General features: G+C 38.4%; 1 protein-coding gene across 9 annotated transcripts in view; it reads left to right on the forward strand.

Moving 5' to 3' along the window:
* The window catches only part of DOCK7 (dedicator of cytokinesis 7), a 325,545-nt gene that overhangs the window by 85,656 nt on the left and 224,276 nt on the right, over window positions 1–15,613 (forward strand). The gene's annotated exons all lie outside the window — the stretch shown is intronic.

Raw genomic sequence — 15,613 nt, forward strand, 5'->3', positions numbered from 1 at the left:
AATGCATACACTGTTATTTTACTTGGGAGAAAATAATATGTTTTCATAAAACAGAACGCATTAGAGGGAATGAACTGGAAAGTTAGAGAGTGTTGTTTGGAATATTGGCTGCTGGAAAATGAGACTATTTACTGATAAGATTTGGTTGCTGTTATGGGAGTGAAAGATTTAGATAGGATTGAGGGTAAGAAACATTGAATGTGAATTTTCAATATAAGGAAATTATAAATAAGTCATGGTACATTCATATGATGCAATAAATGGTCATTAAAATTGTGATCTTGAAGATGAAAGACCAAGTTAAAAACTTATTTAAATTTTAAAAGACATGTATTTAGGAGTTTTTCTTTTATCACTGTTGTCCGTTAGGATGTTTAGGACTTTTTGATTCTTGAGAGAAAAATTCCCTTGGTTTGAGTATCAATTTTTTTCAGACGTCAGCTAGCATTCCATTGGCCAAAACTGGTCATGTGGCGGAACACAAAATCAAGAGTAGGGGTATATTCTCTGCCTCTTTATTGGGAGGAAATGCAGTGTAACAGAGCAGAAGGAGGGGTACAGGAAGGATGAAGAATTGGGGCTGTTAGTGCAATCTGTCAGTGCCTGGGATGCTGGGATTCAGGCCCAGCCAGGATTGTTAATTCCTTATTCATTTTTTATTACTTCTTGGTAAATTTTTTTTTTATGTAAGCCTACCATTTTAAAGAATAAAAATACAAAGTGCATTTAAAGAAACCCACAAATAAGGTGTTATTAAAATCCACTTAAAACTATTTTATTTAAAAATTTATTTGAAAGAAAGTATACAGAAGTCATGAACATGTAGTATGTTGAATTTCCCCCATATGAATACACCTACTTAATCACTTACCCAGGTTAAGAATAAAACATTAGCAGAATCTCAGAAACCTCCCTTGTGCCTTGTCCCATTCACTGCTCTCTTTCTCTTCCACACTTTTTGCCTGATTTTAAGAAGTATATTAATGAGATCAAAGAGCGTTCAATTTTTGTCTTGCTTTTTCTACTCAACATGATTGGATGATTAATCCATTTTGATTGCAACAGTTTTAAGGTAAAACAGTTGATCTTACAAGGGATACTACAAAAGAATGTTATCTTCACTTTGGGTGAGGCAAGAATTTCATATACAGAACACAAAATGTCATAAAGAATGCCACAGTCATGAAAAGGATTGACCTATTAGACAGTATGAAAACTATGAACTTCGGTTCATTAAAAGATAGCATTCTGTGAAAAAGCAATCACAGTGGCTATGAGGATTAAAAATAACCAACAACAAATTAACATTCAGAAAATGTTAAGAATTCCTACAAATTATTATTATTTTTTTAAAAACTGAGCAACCCAATAAAAACATGGAAAAGTGATTTCAACAGGCACTTCAAAAAAGAGAATATCCAATTGCCAATAAACATAAGATGGTCAAAGAATTACTAATCAGGGAAATGATTAAAATTAGTGAATACCGGAATTTTATAATTAAGAAGATTGACAGTACCAGTGTTAGTGGGAGTGTAAAATAGTTGAATTATTCTGGAAAACTTTGATCACGTATGCTAAGCATACATATATCCAATGACCCAGAAGTAGTACTCCTGGGTATGTATACACACTACAAATGACTGTATGTGAACCGAAAGACATGTTAAAGAATGGTCACCACAGCTTTATTTACACTAGCCAATAGCTAAAAAAAAAAAAAAAAAAAAAATCTGAGGTTTATCAACAGCAGAATGGTGTTATATTCATACAATGTAGTACAACATAGCAATATAAAAGAATAAACTGCTATACCTAACAACATGGATGGATCTCATCGATATTATATTATGTAAAAGAAGCCAGACACAAGAATGCTTACTTTTATAATTCCATTCATACGAAGTTAAAGAGGAAAAGCTAAACAATGATGCTGAAAGTTGGAATCATGATTATCTGGTGGAGGGGGAAAGGATAGTGACTAGGGAGGGAAACAAGAACCCTCTAGGGTGATGAAAATGTATAACTTGAGCTCAGTGGTGATTACATGATGAATACATCATGGGGGTAAAAATCAGTCTTCATCTATACTTCACTGCAAACATTAAAGTCCATTTCATGTGGTTGTCATAAATCAAAGTTCACGTTTGTGAGGTTCTTTTTCTAGAGTCATCTTTTGTTCCTCTGGTCTACTTTTCTTAACTGAAAACAGTACTACATAGGAAAGTTCACAAAGTGTACAATTCCATTAATTTCTATAAAGTGAAATCAGTCATATGACCAACATCCAGATCAAGATATAAAACATTACCAGTTCCCCAGCAGACTCCTTTTGCCTGCTCTATTAAACTATTATTGTCATAAATTAGTTTTGCTTGTTTTTGAACTTCATAGAAAAGGAATCATAATAGTGCATATATTCTGTTGTGCCTGGCAACCTAAAAAATTAGGCTGTTCGAATCATGGAATCATCAGTTTTTCTTGGATTTAGCAGTACTTTGTTATTTTTATTCTGTATAATATTTCATAATGTGAATATATATAACAGTTCATTTGTTCATTTTGAATGTTGATGGCCTTTGGTTATTTCTAGCTTTTGGCTTTTATCAGTAATGCTGCTGAAAATATTCTTGTACATTTTTTATAAAAATTAAGCTAATTTTTTTTAAAATTTTAAACTTTTTATTTTAAAATACTGTCAGACTTAAAGTACAGTTAAAAAAAATACACCCCATACAGGTAACTCCAACATATCCCTACCCTACAAGATAACCATATCCACTAATTTTAATATTTTGCCACATTTACTGTATCATTCTGTGTATTCATCAGTGTATCTATCAGCTGTTTTCTGAACACTTGAATGTAGACTGTATAAATAATGCCCCCTGAATACCTAATACTGTCATGTACAGATACTTATGCATCCACCTTAAATGCAATTATCAAGTGTAAGAAATTTAACCTAGCAAGCTTACAATCTATATTCCAATTTTTCATATGTCCCAATAATCTCCTTTCTTTAAAAAATAAGCTTATTATTTTAATAAATTAACTTTGTAATGATTTTTACCCTTTTTGACTAAATGTGTTCTAGACTTGATATAAAATCAAGCATATAATGCTTTTGGAAGGTGTCTCTCAAGTCAGCAATTCATAGGCATATTAAGGTATATTTGGTTAGTAGAAAACCTTAATAGATTCATAGCAAAACAAAATTTTGAATATTTTATCAAAGAATTTCTTCCAAAAGAAGCTTTAGACCCAGGTGGGTTTATGGATTAGTTCTTTCCATTTTTCAAGCACCCCAGTAATGTCCTTTTGACCATACTCTCCTTCCTTGTTAGATCCCATCCAGGATCATATTGTATTGAATTATCATTGCCTTTTTCTTATTATTTTGTTTTCTGTGGGAATACATATACAACTTGGGCTTTCCCATTTCAGCCATTCCCAAGCATACCATTAAGTGGGATTAATTATGTTCACTGTGTTGTGATAACCTCATGACCTTCAATTACTAAAACTTTCCCATCTCTCCAAACAGAAACTCTATATCCTTTTTACATTAACTTCTCACTTCCCTTGCTTCCTGCCCCTGGTGAACTTTACTCTAATTTCTGCCTCTATAAGCTTGCATATTTTCTGATATTTTCTTGATAGTTACCAAGGGGCTTAAATTTAATATCCTTTGATACCAACTTAACTTCAATAATGTGCACAAACTATGTTCTTATACTCTTCTGTTCCCCTGCCTTTGTGTAGTTCTTGTCACAGATTACACATTTATACATTATGAGTCCTAAACCACTGATTTGCTATTACATTTTATGCATTTGTCTTTTAGATCCTATAGGAAGTAAAAAGTGAAGTTACAAATCAAAAATATAATAATACTTGCATTTATATTTCCCGTACCAAAGACCTTTATTTCTTCATGTAGCTTCTCTCTGTTATCTATTGTCCTTTCCTTTCAACCTGCAGAACTCTTTTTAGCATCTTTTGTAGGGCTGATCTAGTGGTGACAGATTCCCTTAGCTTTTGTTTTTCTGGGAATGTTTTAATCTAGTCCCTCATTTTTTGATAGTTTTGCTGGGTATAGAATTCTTCGTTGGTAATTTTTTACTGTTTGCACTGTAAATATATCAATTCACTGCATTCTTGCCTCCATGGTTTCCAATGAGAAATAGGCACTTCATCTTACTGAGGCTCCCTTGTATGTGACATGTTGCTTCTTGCAGCTTTCAGAATTCTCTGTTTATATTTGACATTTGACAGTTTGATTATAATATGCCATGGTATGGGCCTCTTTGGCTTTATCCTGCTTGGAATTTGCTGAGTGTCTTGGATGTGTATATTTATGTCTAGTGTTAGGTTTGGGATGCTTTCAGCCATTATTTCTTTGAACATTCTCTCTGATCCTTTCTTCTCTTTCTGAAACTGCCACAATTTATACATTGATACACTTGACATTATCCCACAGGTTCCTCAGGCTCTGTTTGCTTATATTCATTTTTTCTTTCTGCTCCCCAGACTGAATAATTTTAGTTGCCTTATCTTTGTTTTCACTGAGTCTTTCTTCTGCCAGCTCCAATCTGCTGTTGAACCCCTCTAGGGAATTTTTAATTTCTATGACTGTGGTCTTCAGCTCTCTTTGGTTCCTTTTCATAATCTCTATCTCTTTATTGATATTCTCTTTTTGTTCATTGATTGTTTTCCCGATTTCCTATAGTTCTGTGTCCATGTTGTCCTGTAGTTCTTTGAGTATGTTTAGGACCATTTTTTTTTAATAGTCTCTAGTTTATGTTGATTGTATTTTTCTCCCAATACCTCCCTATTTTTAACACCTTGCAGTGCTGACATTGATTTATTCTCCCTCATGAAAAAACATATTTATACATTTTATCATACTCGTTGAACACTCAAGGTTTCATTGAATTATAGAGTCCCAGTCTTTATCTTTCCTCTTTTCTTCTGGTGTCCCACATGCTCCTAACCTTCCTTTTTCAACCATATTCATAGTTATCTTTATTCAGTGTACTTACATTGCTGTGCTACCATCATGCAAAACTGTGTTCCAAACCTCGCACTCCTGTTTTTTCCTATCACTCTTTAGTGCTCCCTTTAGTATTTCCTGTAGAGCAGGTATCTTGTTCACAAACTGTCTCATTGTCTGTTTGTCAGAGAGTACTTTGAACTCACCCTCGTATTTGAAGGACAGTTTTGCCGGATATGGGATTCTTGGTTGGTGGTTCTTGTCTTTCGGTATCTCAAATATATCACACCACTTCCTTCTTGCCTCCATGGTTTCTGCTGAGAGATCTGCACATAATCTTATTGAGCTTCCTTTGTATGTGGTACATCGCTTTTCTCTTGCTGCTTTCAGGATTCTCCCTTTGTCTTTGACATTTGATAATCTAATTATTAAGTGTCTTAGCATAGGCCTATTTAGATCTCTTCTGTTTGGAGTATACTGCACTTCTTGGATCTGTAATTTTATGTCTTTCATTAGAGATGGGGAATTTTCATTGATTATTTCCTTTATTATTGCTTCTGTCCCTTTTCCCTTCTCTTCTTCTGGGACACCAATGCCAAGTACATTCCTGCATTTTATTATGTCCTTAAGTTCCCGAAGACCTTGCTCATATTTTTCCATTCTTTTCTCTATCTGTTCTTTTGTGTGTAGGCTTTCAGGTGTCTTGTTCTCCAGTTCCTGAGTATTTTCTTCTGTCTCTTGAGATCTGCTGTTGTATGTTTCCATTGTGTCTTTCATCTCTTGTGTTGTGCCTTTCATTTCCATAGATTCTGCCAGTTGTTTTTTCAAACATTTGATTTCTGCCTTGTGTATGCCTAGTGTTTTCTTTATAGCATTTATCTCTTTTGCCATATCTTCTCTAAACTTTTTGAATTGATTTAACATTAGTTGTTTAAATTCCTGTATCTCAGTTGAAGTGTAAGTTTGTTCCTTTGACTGGGCCATAACTTCGTTTTTCTTAGTGTAGGTTATAGTTTTCTGTTGTCTAGGCATCTGACCTCCTTGTCCACCCCAGTCAGGTTTTCCCACATGAGAAGAGGCTCAGGTCCCAGAAGGAAGAAATATTCAGTATCCGGTCTCCCTGATGGTGTGTCTTAGAGGGTTGACAAACCCTGTGCTTTTCTGCCAGCAGGTGGTGCCTGTCAGCCTGTCACTCCAGATTGGTGTAAGGAGGTGTGGCTTTTGGCTGTTTTCCCCCAGGCTCTGAGGTCTGGTTCTGAATGGAAGGTGGGTAGTAGAGCTGGGCCCCACCTCTTTCCTCTTGGGAAGATATGCCCCCTAGAGAGAGATCTTTTGCCTATAAATATATTCTTTGTTTCTCTGACTCTGCTATCTCCACCCATTTCTGGGTCAGAGTGCTGCAATTTTTAAATGGCTGAGGCTTTCTCTACTGCAGAGCACTGTGAGCTGAAAACGGTTGAGGCTTTCTCCACTGAGCCGCCCAGGTTGAGAGAGAGAGAAAGGGACAGAAAGCCCCCCTTTCGGGGTCAGTCTATGGCCCCCAGATTCACCCGTCAGCCAGAGATAGCACCTGATCCTTTGGGCTCCCCGTCCCGTGACAGATACGTTCCCTGACTCTCCAAGGTCAGTGGTCACCAGAAGCCTCTGTCTGCTTGTTGGGGATTCGTAGTTTGTACTGAGCGGTTAACATTAAAATCCCAGTTGGAGCTGGGCTGAGGTATATTCACTTATTTAGAGAGTTCTGCTCTCTAGCACCGCGAGGCTTTGCAATTCAGGCTGCCATGAGGGAGGCGGCTCTCAGCTCGGGTCCGTGGTTTTTACTTCCAGATTTTATGCTATGATCTCGGGCATTTCTGCCATCCCAGATTGTTGCATGATGTGTAGACAATATTGGTCATCTCCCAGCAGTTGTCCCAGATTGTTTTCTAGTTGTTCCTGTTTTTCTTATTAGTTGCTCTGGGGGGACTAACTGACTTTCACTCCTCTCTATGCCACCATATTCTCCTCAGTATAGGACCATTTTTAAAAAAATGGGTTTACTTGGGAAATTTTCACTCCAGGTCTTGTCCTCCTTATTGATGGTTTCTAATGCTTAATCTTCTTCTTTGCTTGCACCATCAATTCCTGTTTCTTTGTGTATTTTGTTACTTTTTGTTGAAAAGTGGACATTTGATATTTTAGTGTGTTACTGCAGGAATTTATCCTCTGAGATGTCTGTTCCTTAAGGTTATATGCAGCTAGTGTTCTGACAGTGCTTTCTTTAAATGCTAGGATGTAACAAAACATAAAAGAAGGAAAAAAAGAAAACACGTACCTAGTGTTTGTACATTGACCTGCAAGTATTCTCCTTCAGGGCTTATCCATATGATTAACTTAGAGAAAAGCTCACACTCAAGATGTGGGGGCTTCCCTGTTCCTTTTCTGTGCATGTGTCTTGTTTTGGGTATGTATGTGTGGTCCTAGGAATTCCTTTGTTTACAAGGATACAGATGACCCCTCTCCCTTAGGTAACTTTCCTATGTTCCCAGGCACTGCACTGTATGTCCTACAGCTAGCAATCCCTTTCCCCTTGCAGCACAACTTGAGTGTTTTCCCACAGCCTTTTGTAGGAGAAATCTGTGAACTGCCTTATGCATGCAAGGCAATTTCTGGGATGTCGAGTTCCCCAGCCATGACCAGGGAGATTGGGCCAGACATACATGCTCCCAGTATATGCATGTGTGTTACTCAACTGTCTCTGTAACCAGGACCAGGGGCTCACACTGGGAGTGGGGGCTGGTCTATTTGGGGGAGGTTGGGGGGAGGGGCCTGCCAGGGCGCCATGAGATTCAACTCCTTTTTTTTTTTTTTTTTTTTAATCATCATTTTATTGAGATATATTCACATACCACGCAGTCATACAAAACAAATTGTACTTTCGATTGTTTACAGTACCATTACATAGTTGTACATTCATCACCTAAATCAATCCCTGACACCTTCATTAGCACACACACAAAAATAACAAGAATAATAATTAGAGTGAAAAAGAGCAATTGAAGTAAAAAAGAACACTAGGTACCTTTGTCTGTTTGTTTGCTTCCCCTACTTTTCTACACATCCATCCATAAACTAGACAAAGTGGAGTTTGGTCCTTATGGCATTCCCAATCCCACTGTCACCCCTCATAAGCTACATTTTTATACAACTGTCTTCGAGATTCATGGGTTCTGGGTTGTAGTTTAATAGTTTCAGGTATCCACCACCAGCTACCCCAATTCTTTAGAACCTAAAAAAGGTTGTCTAAAGTGTGCGTAAGAGTGCCCACCAGAGTGATCTCTCGGCTCGTTTTGGAATCTCTCTGCCACTGAAGCTTATTTCATTTCCTTTCACATCCCCCTTTTGGTCAAGAAGATGTTCTCCATCCCACGATGCCGGGTCTACATTCCTCCCCGGGAGTCATATTCCACGTTGCCAGGGAGATTCACTTCCCTGGGTGTCTGATCCCACGTAGGGGGGAGGGCAGTGATTTCACCTTTCAAGTTGGCTTAGCCAGAGAGAGAGGGCCACATCTGAGCAACAAAGAGGCATTCAGGAGGAGACTCTTAGGCACAAATACAGGGAGGCCTAGCCTCTCCTTTGCAGCAACCGTCTTCCCAAGGGTAAAACTTATGGTAGAGGGCTCACCCCATCAAACCACCAGTCCCCTATGTCTGTGGTCATGTTAGCAACCATGGAGGTGGGGTAGGCGAATACCCCTGCATTCTCCACAGGCTCCTCAAGGGGGCACTACATCTTTTTTTTTTTTTTCCTTGTTTGTCTTTTTTCTTTCTTTTTTTTTTTTTTAACTTTCCCTTCTTTTTTCAAATCAACTGTATGAAAAAAAAAGTTAAAAACAAAACAAACATACAATAAAAGAACATTTCAAAGAGACCATAGCAAGGGAGTAAGAAAAAGACAACTAACCTAAGATAACTGCTTAACTTCCAACATGTTCCTACTTTACCCCAAGAAAGTTACATAATATAGCAACATTTCAGTGAACTTGTTCCTACTACATCCATCAGAAATTAACAGACCATAGTCATTTCTGGGCATCCCCAGAACGTTAAATAGCTTATCTGTTCTTCTTGGATTATTGTTCCCCCTAACTTAATTGCTCTCTACTGCTAGTTCCCCTACATTCTACATTATAAACCATTTGTTTTACATTTTTCAAAGTTCACATTAGTGGTAGCATATAATATTTCTCTTTTTGTGCCTGGCTTATTTCGCTCAGCATTATGTCTTCAAGGTTCATCCATGTTGTCATATGTTTCACCAGATCGTTCCTTCTTACTGCCGCGTAGTATTCCATCATGTGTATATACCACATTTTATTTATCCACTCATCTGTTGAAGGACATTTGGGTTGTTTCCATCTCTTGGCAATTGTGAATAATGCTGCTATGAACATTGGCGTGCAGATATCTGTTCGTGTCACTGCTTTCCGATCTTCCGGGTATATACCGAGAAGTGCAATCGCTGGATCGAATGGTAACTCTATATCTAGTTTTCTAAGGAACTGCCAGACTGACTTCCAGAGTGGCTGAACCATTATACAGTCCCACCAACAATGAATAAGAGTTCCAATTTCTCCACATCCCCTCCAGCATTTGTAGTTTCCTGTTTGTTTAATGGCAGCCATTCTAACCGGTGTTAGATGGTATCTCATTGTGGTCTTAATTTGCATCTCTCTAATAGCTAGTGAAGCTGAACATTTTTTCATGTGTTTCTTGGCCATTTGTATTTCCTCTTCAGAGAACTGTCTTTTCATATCTTTTGCCCATTTTATAATTGGGCTGTCTGTACTATTGTCATTGAGTTGTAGGATTTCTTTGTATATGCAAGATATCAGTCTTTTGTCAGATACATGGTTTCCAAAAATTTTTTCCCATTGAGTTGGCTGCCTCTTTACCTTTTTGAGAAATTCCTTTGAGGTGCAGAAACTTCTAAGCTTGAGGAGTTCCCATTTATCTATTTTCTCTTTTGTTGCTTGTGCTTTGGGTGTAAAGTCTAGGAAGTGGCCTCCTAATACAAGGTCTTGAAGATGTTTTCCTACATTATCTTCTAGGAGTTTTATGGTACTTTCTTTTATATTGAGATCTTTGGTCCATTTTGAGTTAATTTTTGTGTAGGGGGTGAGGTAGGGGTCCTCTTTCATTCTTTTGGATATGGATATCCAACTCTCCCAGCCCCATTTGTTGAAAAGACCATTATGGCTCAGTTCGGTGACTTTGGGGGCCTTATCAAAGATCAGTCGGCCATAGATCTGAGGGTCTATCTCTGAATTCTCAATTCGATTCCATTGATCTATATGTCTATCTTTGTGCCAGTACCATGCTGTTTTGGCAACTGTGGCTTTATAATAAGCTTCAAAGTCAGGGAGTGTAAGTCCACCCACTTCGTTTTTCTTTTTTAGAGTGTCTTTAGCAATTCGAGGCATCTTCCCTTTCCAAATAAATTTGATAACTAGCTTTTCCAAGTCTGCAAAGTAGGTTGTTGGAATTTTGATTGGGATTGCATTGAATCTGTAGATGAGTTTGGGTAGAATTGACATCTTAATGACATTTAGCCTTCCTATCCATGAACATGGAATATTTTTCCATCTTTTAAGGTCCCCTTCTATTTCTTTTAGTAGAGTTATATAGTTTTCTTTGTATAGGTCTTTTACATCTTTGGTTAAGTTTATTCCTAGGTACTTGATTTTTTTAGTTGCTATTGAAAATGGTATCTTTTTCTTGAGTGTCTCTTCAGTTTGTTCATTTCTAGCATATAGAAACATTACTGACTTATGTGCATTAATCTTGTATCCCGCTACTTTGCTAAATTTGTTTATTAGCTCTAGTAGCTGTATCGTCGATTTCTCAGGGTTTTCTATATATAAGATCATATCATCTGCAAACAATGACAGTTTTACTTCTTCTTTTCCAATTTGGATGCCTTTTATTTCTTTGTCTTGCCGGATTGCCCTGGCTAGCACTTCCAGCACAATGTTGAATAACAGTGGTGACAGCGGGCATCCTTGTCTTGTTCCTGATCTTAGAGAGAAGGCTTTCAGTCTCTCACCATTGAGTACTATGCTGGCTGTGGGTTTTTCATATATGCTCTTTATCATCTTGAGGAAGTTTCCTTCAATTCCTACCTTTTGAAGTGTTTTTATCAAAAAGGGATGTTGGATTTTGTCAAATGCTTTTTCAGCATCAATTGAGATGATCAATTGATTTTTCCCTTTCGAGTTTTTAATGTGTTGTAATACATTGATTGTTTTTCTTATGTTGAACCATCCTTGCATGCCTGGAATGAACCCCACTTGGTCATGGTGTATGATTTTTTTAATGTGTCTTTGGATTCGATTTGCAAGTATTTTGTTGAGGATTTTTGCATCTATATTCATTAGGGAGATTGGCCGGTAGTTTTCCTTTTTTGTAGCATCTTTGCCTGGTTTTGGTATTAGATTGATGTTAGCTTCATAAAATGAGTTAGGTAGTGTTCCATTTTTTTCAATGTTTTGAAAGAGTTTGAGTAAGATTGGTGTCAGTTCTTTCTGGAAAGTTTGGTAGAATTCCCCTGTGAAGCCATCTGGCCCTGGGCATTTATTTGTGGGAAGATTTTTGATGACTGATAGGATCTCTTTGCTTGTGATGGGTTGGTTGAGGTCTTCTATTTCTTCTCTGGTCAGTCTAGGTTGTTCATATGTTTCCAGGAAATTGTCCATTTCTTCTACATTATCCAGTTTGTTGCCATACAGTTGTTCATAATATCCTCTTATAATTTTTTTAATTTCTTCAGGATCTGCAGTTATGTCACCTTTTTCATTCATTATTTTGTTTATATGGGTCTTCTCTCTTTTTGATTTTGTCAGTCTAGCTAGGAGCTTGTCAATCTTGTTGATCTTCTCAAAGAACCAACTTTTGGTGATATTTATCCTTTCTATTGTTTTTTGTTCTCTGTGTCATTTATTTCTGCTTTAATCCTTGTTATTTCTTTTCTTGTACTTGGTTTAGGATTGGTTTGCTGTTCATTTTCTAGCTTCTTCAGTTGATCCATTAGTTCTTTGATTTTGGCTCTTTCTTCCTTTTTAATATATGCGTTTAGTGCTATAAATTTCCCCCTTAGCACTGCTTTTGCTGCATCCCATAGGTTTTGGTATGTTGTGTTCTCATTTTCATTCGTCTCTATATATTTAGCAATTTCTCTTGCTATTTCTTCTTTAACCCACTGATTGTTTAGGAGTGTGTTGTTTAACCTCCAGGTATTTGTGAATTTTCTAAGTCTCTGATGGTTATTGACTTCTAATTGTATTCCATTGTGGTCAGAGAATGTGCTTTGAATAATTTCAATCTTTTTAAATTTATTGAGGCTTGTTTTATGTCCCAGCATATGATCTATTCTGGAGAAAGTTCCGTGAGCACTAGAAAAGTATGTGTATCCTGGTGATTTGGGATGTAATGTCCTGTAGATGTCTGTTAAATCTAATTCATTTATCAGATTGTTTAGGTTTTCAATTTCCTTATTGGTCTTCTGTCTGGTTGATCTATCTATAGGAGAGAGTGATGTGTTGAAGTCTCCCACAATTATTGTGGAAACATCAATTGCTTCCTTTAGTTTTGCCAATGTTTCTCTCATGTATTTTGTGGCACCTTGATTGGGTGCATAGACATTTACGATTGTTATTTCTTCTTGCTGAATTGCCCCTTTTATTAGTATGTAGTGGCCTTCTTTGTCTCTCATAACATCCCTGCATTTGAAGTCTATTTTATCTGAGATTAATATTGCTACACCTGCTTTCTTTTGGCTGTAGCTTGCATGAAATATTTTTTTCCATCCTTTCACTTTCAGTTTCTTTGTGTCCCTGTGTCTAAGATGAGTCTCTTGTATGCAACATATTGATGGTTCATTTTTTTGATCCATTCTGCGAATCTATATCTTTTAATTGGGGAGTTTAATCCATTTACATTCAACGTTAAAACCGTGAAGGCATTTCTTGAATCGGCCATCTTATCCTTTGGATTATGTTTGCCATATTTTTCCCTCTCTCTATTAATATCCTTTATTGTACCCATACCGAATCTCTTTAGTACTGAACCTTTCTCCAAGTCTCTCTGTCCTGTCTTTGTTTCTCTGTCTGTAGGGCTCCCTTGAGTATCTCCAGTAGGGCAGGTCTCTTGTTAGCAAATTCTCTCAGCATTTCTTTGTCTGTGAAAAATTTAAGCTCTCCCTCAAATTTGAAGGAGAGCTTTGCTGGATAAAGTATTCTTGGCTGGAAATTCCTCTCACTCAGAATTTTAAATATATCGTGCCACTGCCTTCTCGCCTCCATGGTGGCTGCTGAGTAGTCACTACTTAGTCTTATGCTGTTTCCTTTGTATGTGGTGAATTGCTTTTCTCTTGCTGCTTTCAGAACTTGCTCCTTCTCTTCTATGTTTGACAGTGTGATCAGTATATGTCTCGGAGTGGGTTTTTTTGGATTTATTCTATTTGGAGTTCGCTGAGCATTTATGATTTGTGTATTTATGTTGTTTAGAAGATTTGGGAAGTTTTCCCCAACAATTTCTTTGAATACTCTTCCTAGACCTTTACCCTTTTCTTCCCCTTCTGGGACACCAATGAGTCTTATATTCGGACGTTTCATATTATCTATCATATCCCTGAGGTCCATTTCGAGTTTTTCAATTTTTTTTCCCCATTCTTTCTTTTATGCTTTCATTTTCCATTCTGTCATCTTCCAGGTCACTGATTCGTTGTTCAACTTCCTCTAGTCTTGTACTATGAGTGTCCAGAATCTTTTTAATTTGGTCAACAGTTTCTTTAATTTCCATAAGATCATCCATTTTTTTATTTAGTCTTGCAATGTCTTCTTTATGCTCTTCTAGGGTCTTCTTGATTTCCTTCATATCCCGTACTATGGTCTCATTGTTCATCTTTAGTTCTTTGAGTAGCTGCTCTAGGTGTGTCTCTTCTGGTCTTTTGATTTGGGTGCTTGGGCTTGGGTTATGCATATCGTCTGGTTTTTTCATATGCTTTATAATTTTCTGTTGTTTTTGGCCTCGTGGCATTTGCTGAACTTGATAGGGTTCTTTTAGGGTTTGTAGACCAGTTGAAGTCCTTATCTCTAATTTATCAGATCTACAGCTTCGTGGAGTACACTTTCTCTAACTAACCAGCAGGTGGCGTCCACGAGCCACCTGTTCTCCACAAGCCAGATCTCCCCTGCTTAGCCTTTTTGGTGAGTGTGGGAGTGAGTCTTGTGGGGCCCAATTGGTGTACCAAGCTTGCGTGTGTAGTTGGTGTTGCCTGCCCTGTATGTGGGGCGTGTTTCTGGGCAGTCGGGGAGGGGGGGTGGCCCTAACAATCAAATCTCCCTGATGATCCTAGAGTTTTAAAGCTACTGCAATAGTCTAATCCTTCAGTTCAGTCCTGCCACAGTTTGTCTCTGCCACTGACCCACAAGTCTTTGGTATTGGCGTATGGCTCCTGAGACTTGCAAGTGGGCCCCTCTTCCAGGCTGTGCACCCCGAGTCCTCTGTTGAGGGATGACTGTGCTATGTCACAGGTGAGTGCCGTCCCCCCAGGGCAGTTCTGTGCTGCTGGGCTGTGTTGGGAGGCTCCCAGTCTGCTCAAATGATGGCTGAATGGGGCTCTGTTAATTCACACTGCTCCCCCTTCCCAGCTCTGGGACATTCAGCTGAGGTTGCAGGGAAGGCTAATGTCCACGCCCAGTTTTGTGGTGTGTGCCTGTTATTTGAAGCACTTCCGTCACACTGGGTTGTCTGGGGCAGCTCTGGGCTATGGGGCTGGCGATGGGCAGGAGTGTTTCCTGTCCACCAGGATGGTGGCTGTGAGCGGACACCCCCCTTTTCTTGGGAAGTTGTGTTGTTTAGTGAATTTTCTCAGCCACTGGATTATTGCCTTTTGTCTCAGAGCTCTCTTAGTTCTGCTCTTGACTTGACGTGCCCAAATTTCAATTCTTTGAAGCTTTCTGTATTGAGCTTCTTAGAGTAATTGTTTTAGAAAAAGCAAAAAGGATTTAAAAAAAAAACAAAAAAAAAAAAACCGGCCCTCCTCAGAGATCTAATGGGTTATTGAAATGCTAATAGACAAAGCAACCAGGGCCATTAAGGAAAGGTGCACAGGGCAGAGAGATCAGCCTTGCTTCGGGATTTGCATATGCGCCTCAAGGCCTGATCTCCGCCCTTCCCCTTTCTGTGTTCACCAGAACTCCAAAAATCCTCTGCTTTTATTTTGGAGTTTTTCGTGTTGTTTTTTTTCTATGCCTGTCTCCTCTCTGCTGGGCTGGCTGCTCTCAGAGTCTCTGGTGTCTGGTCTCAGTCTATCTATGGTTGGAGTTTGAATCAGTAGAATGAATTTCCGATAAGAGCAGCCACTGCAATTCTCCCTTCTCCTTCCCGGAGCTGACAGCCCTCCTCCCCCGGGACTGAGCCTGGCAGGGAGGGGTGCGGGTCCCCTGGCCGCAAAAACTTACAGATTTCGCTGATCTCAGCAGTTCCACGTTTTCATGAGTGTTGTATGAAGTATGCCCAAAGACAGATTGCTCTGTGGTGTCCAGTCCACGCAGTTCCTGGCTTTTTACCTACT

Source organism: Choloepus didactylus, chromosome 2 (assembly GCF_015220235.1).
Source record: "Choloepus didactylus isolate mChoDid1 chromosome 2, mChoDid1.pri, whole genome shotgun sequence".
NCBI lineage: Eukaryota > Metazoa > Chordata > Mammalia > Pilosa > Megalonychidae > Choloepus > Choloepus didactylus.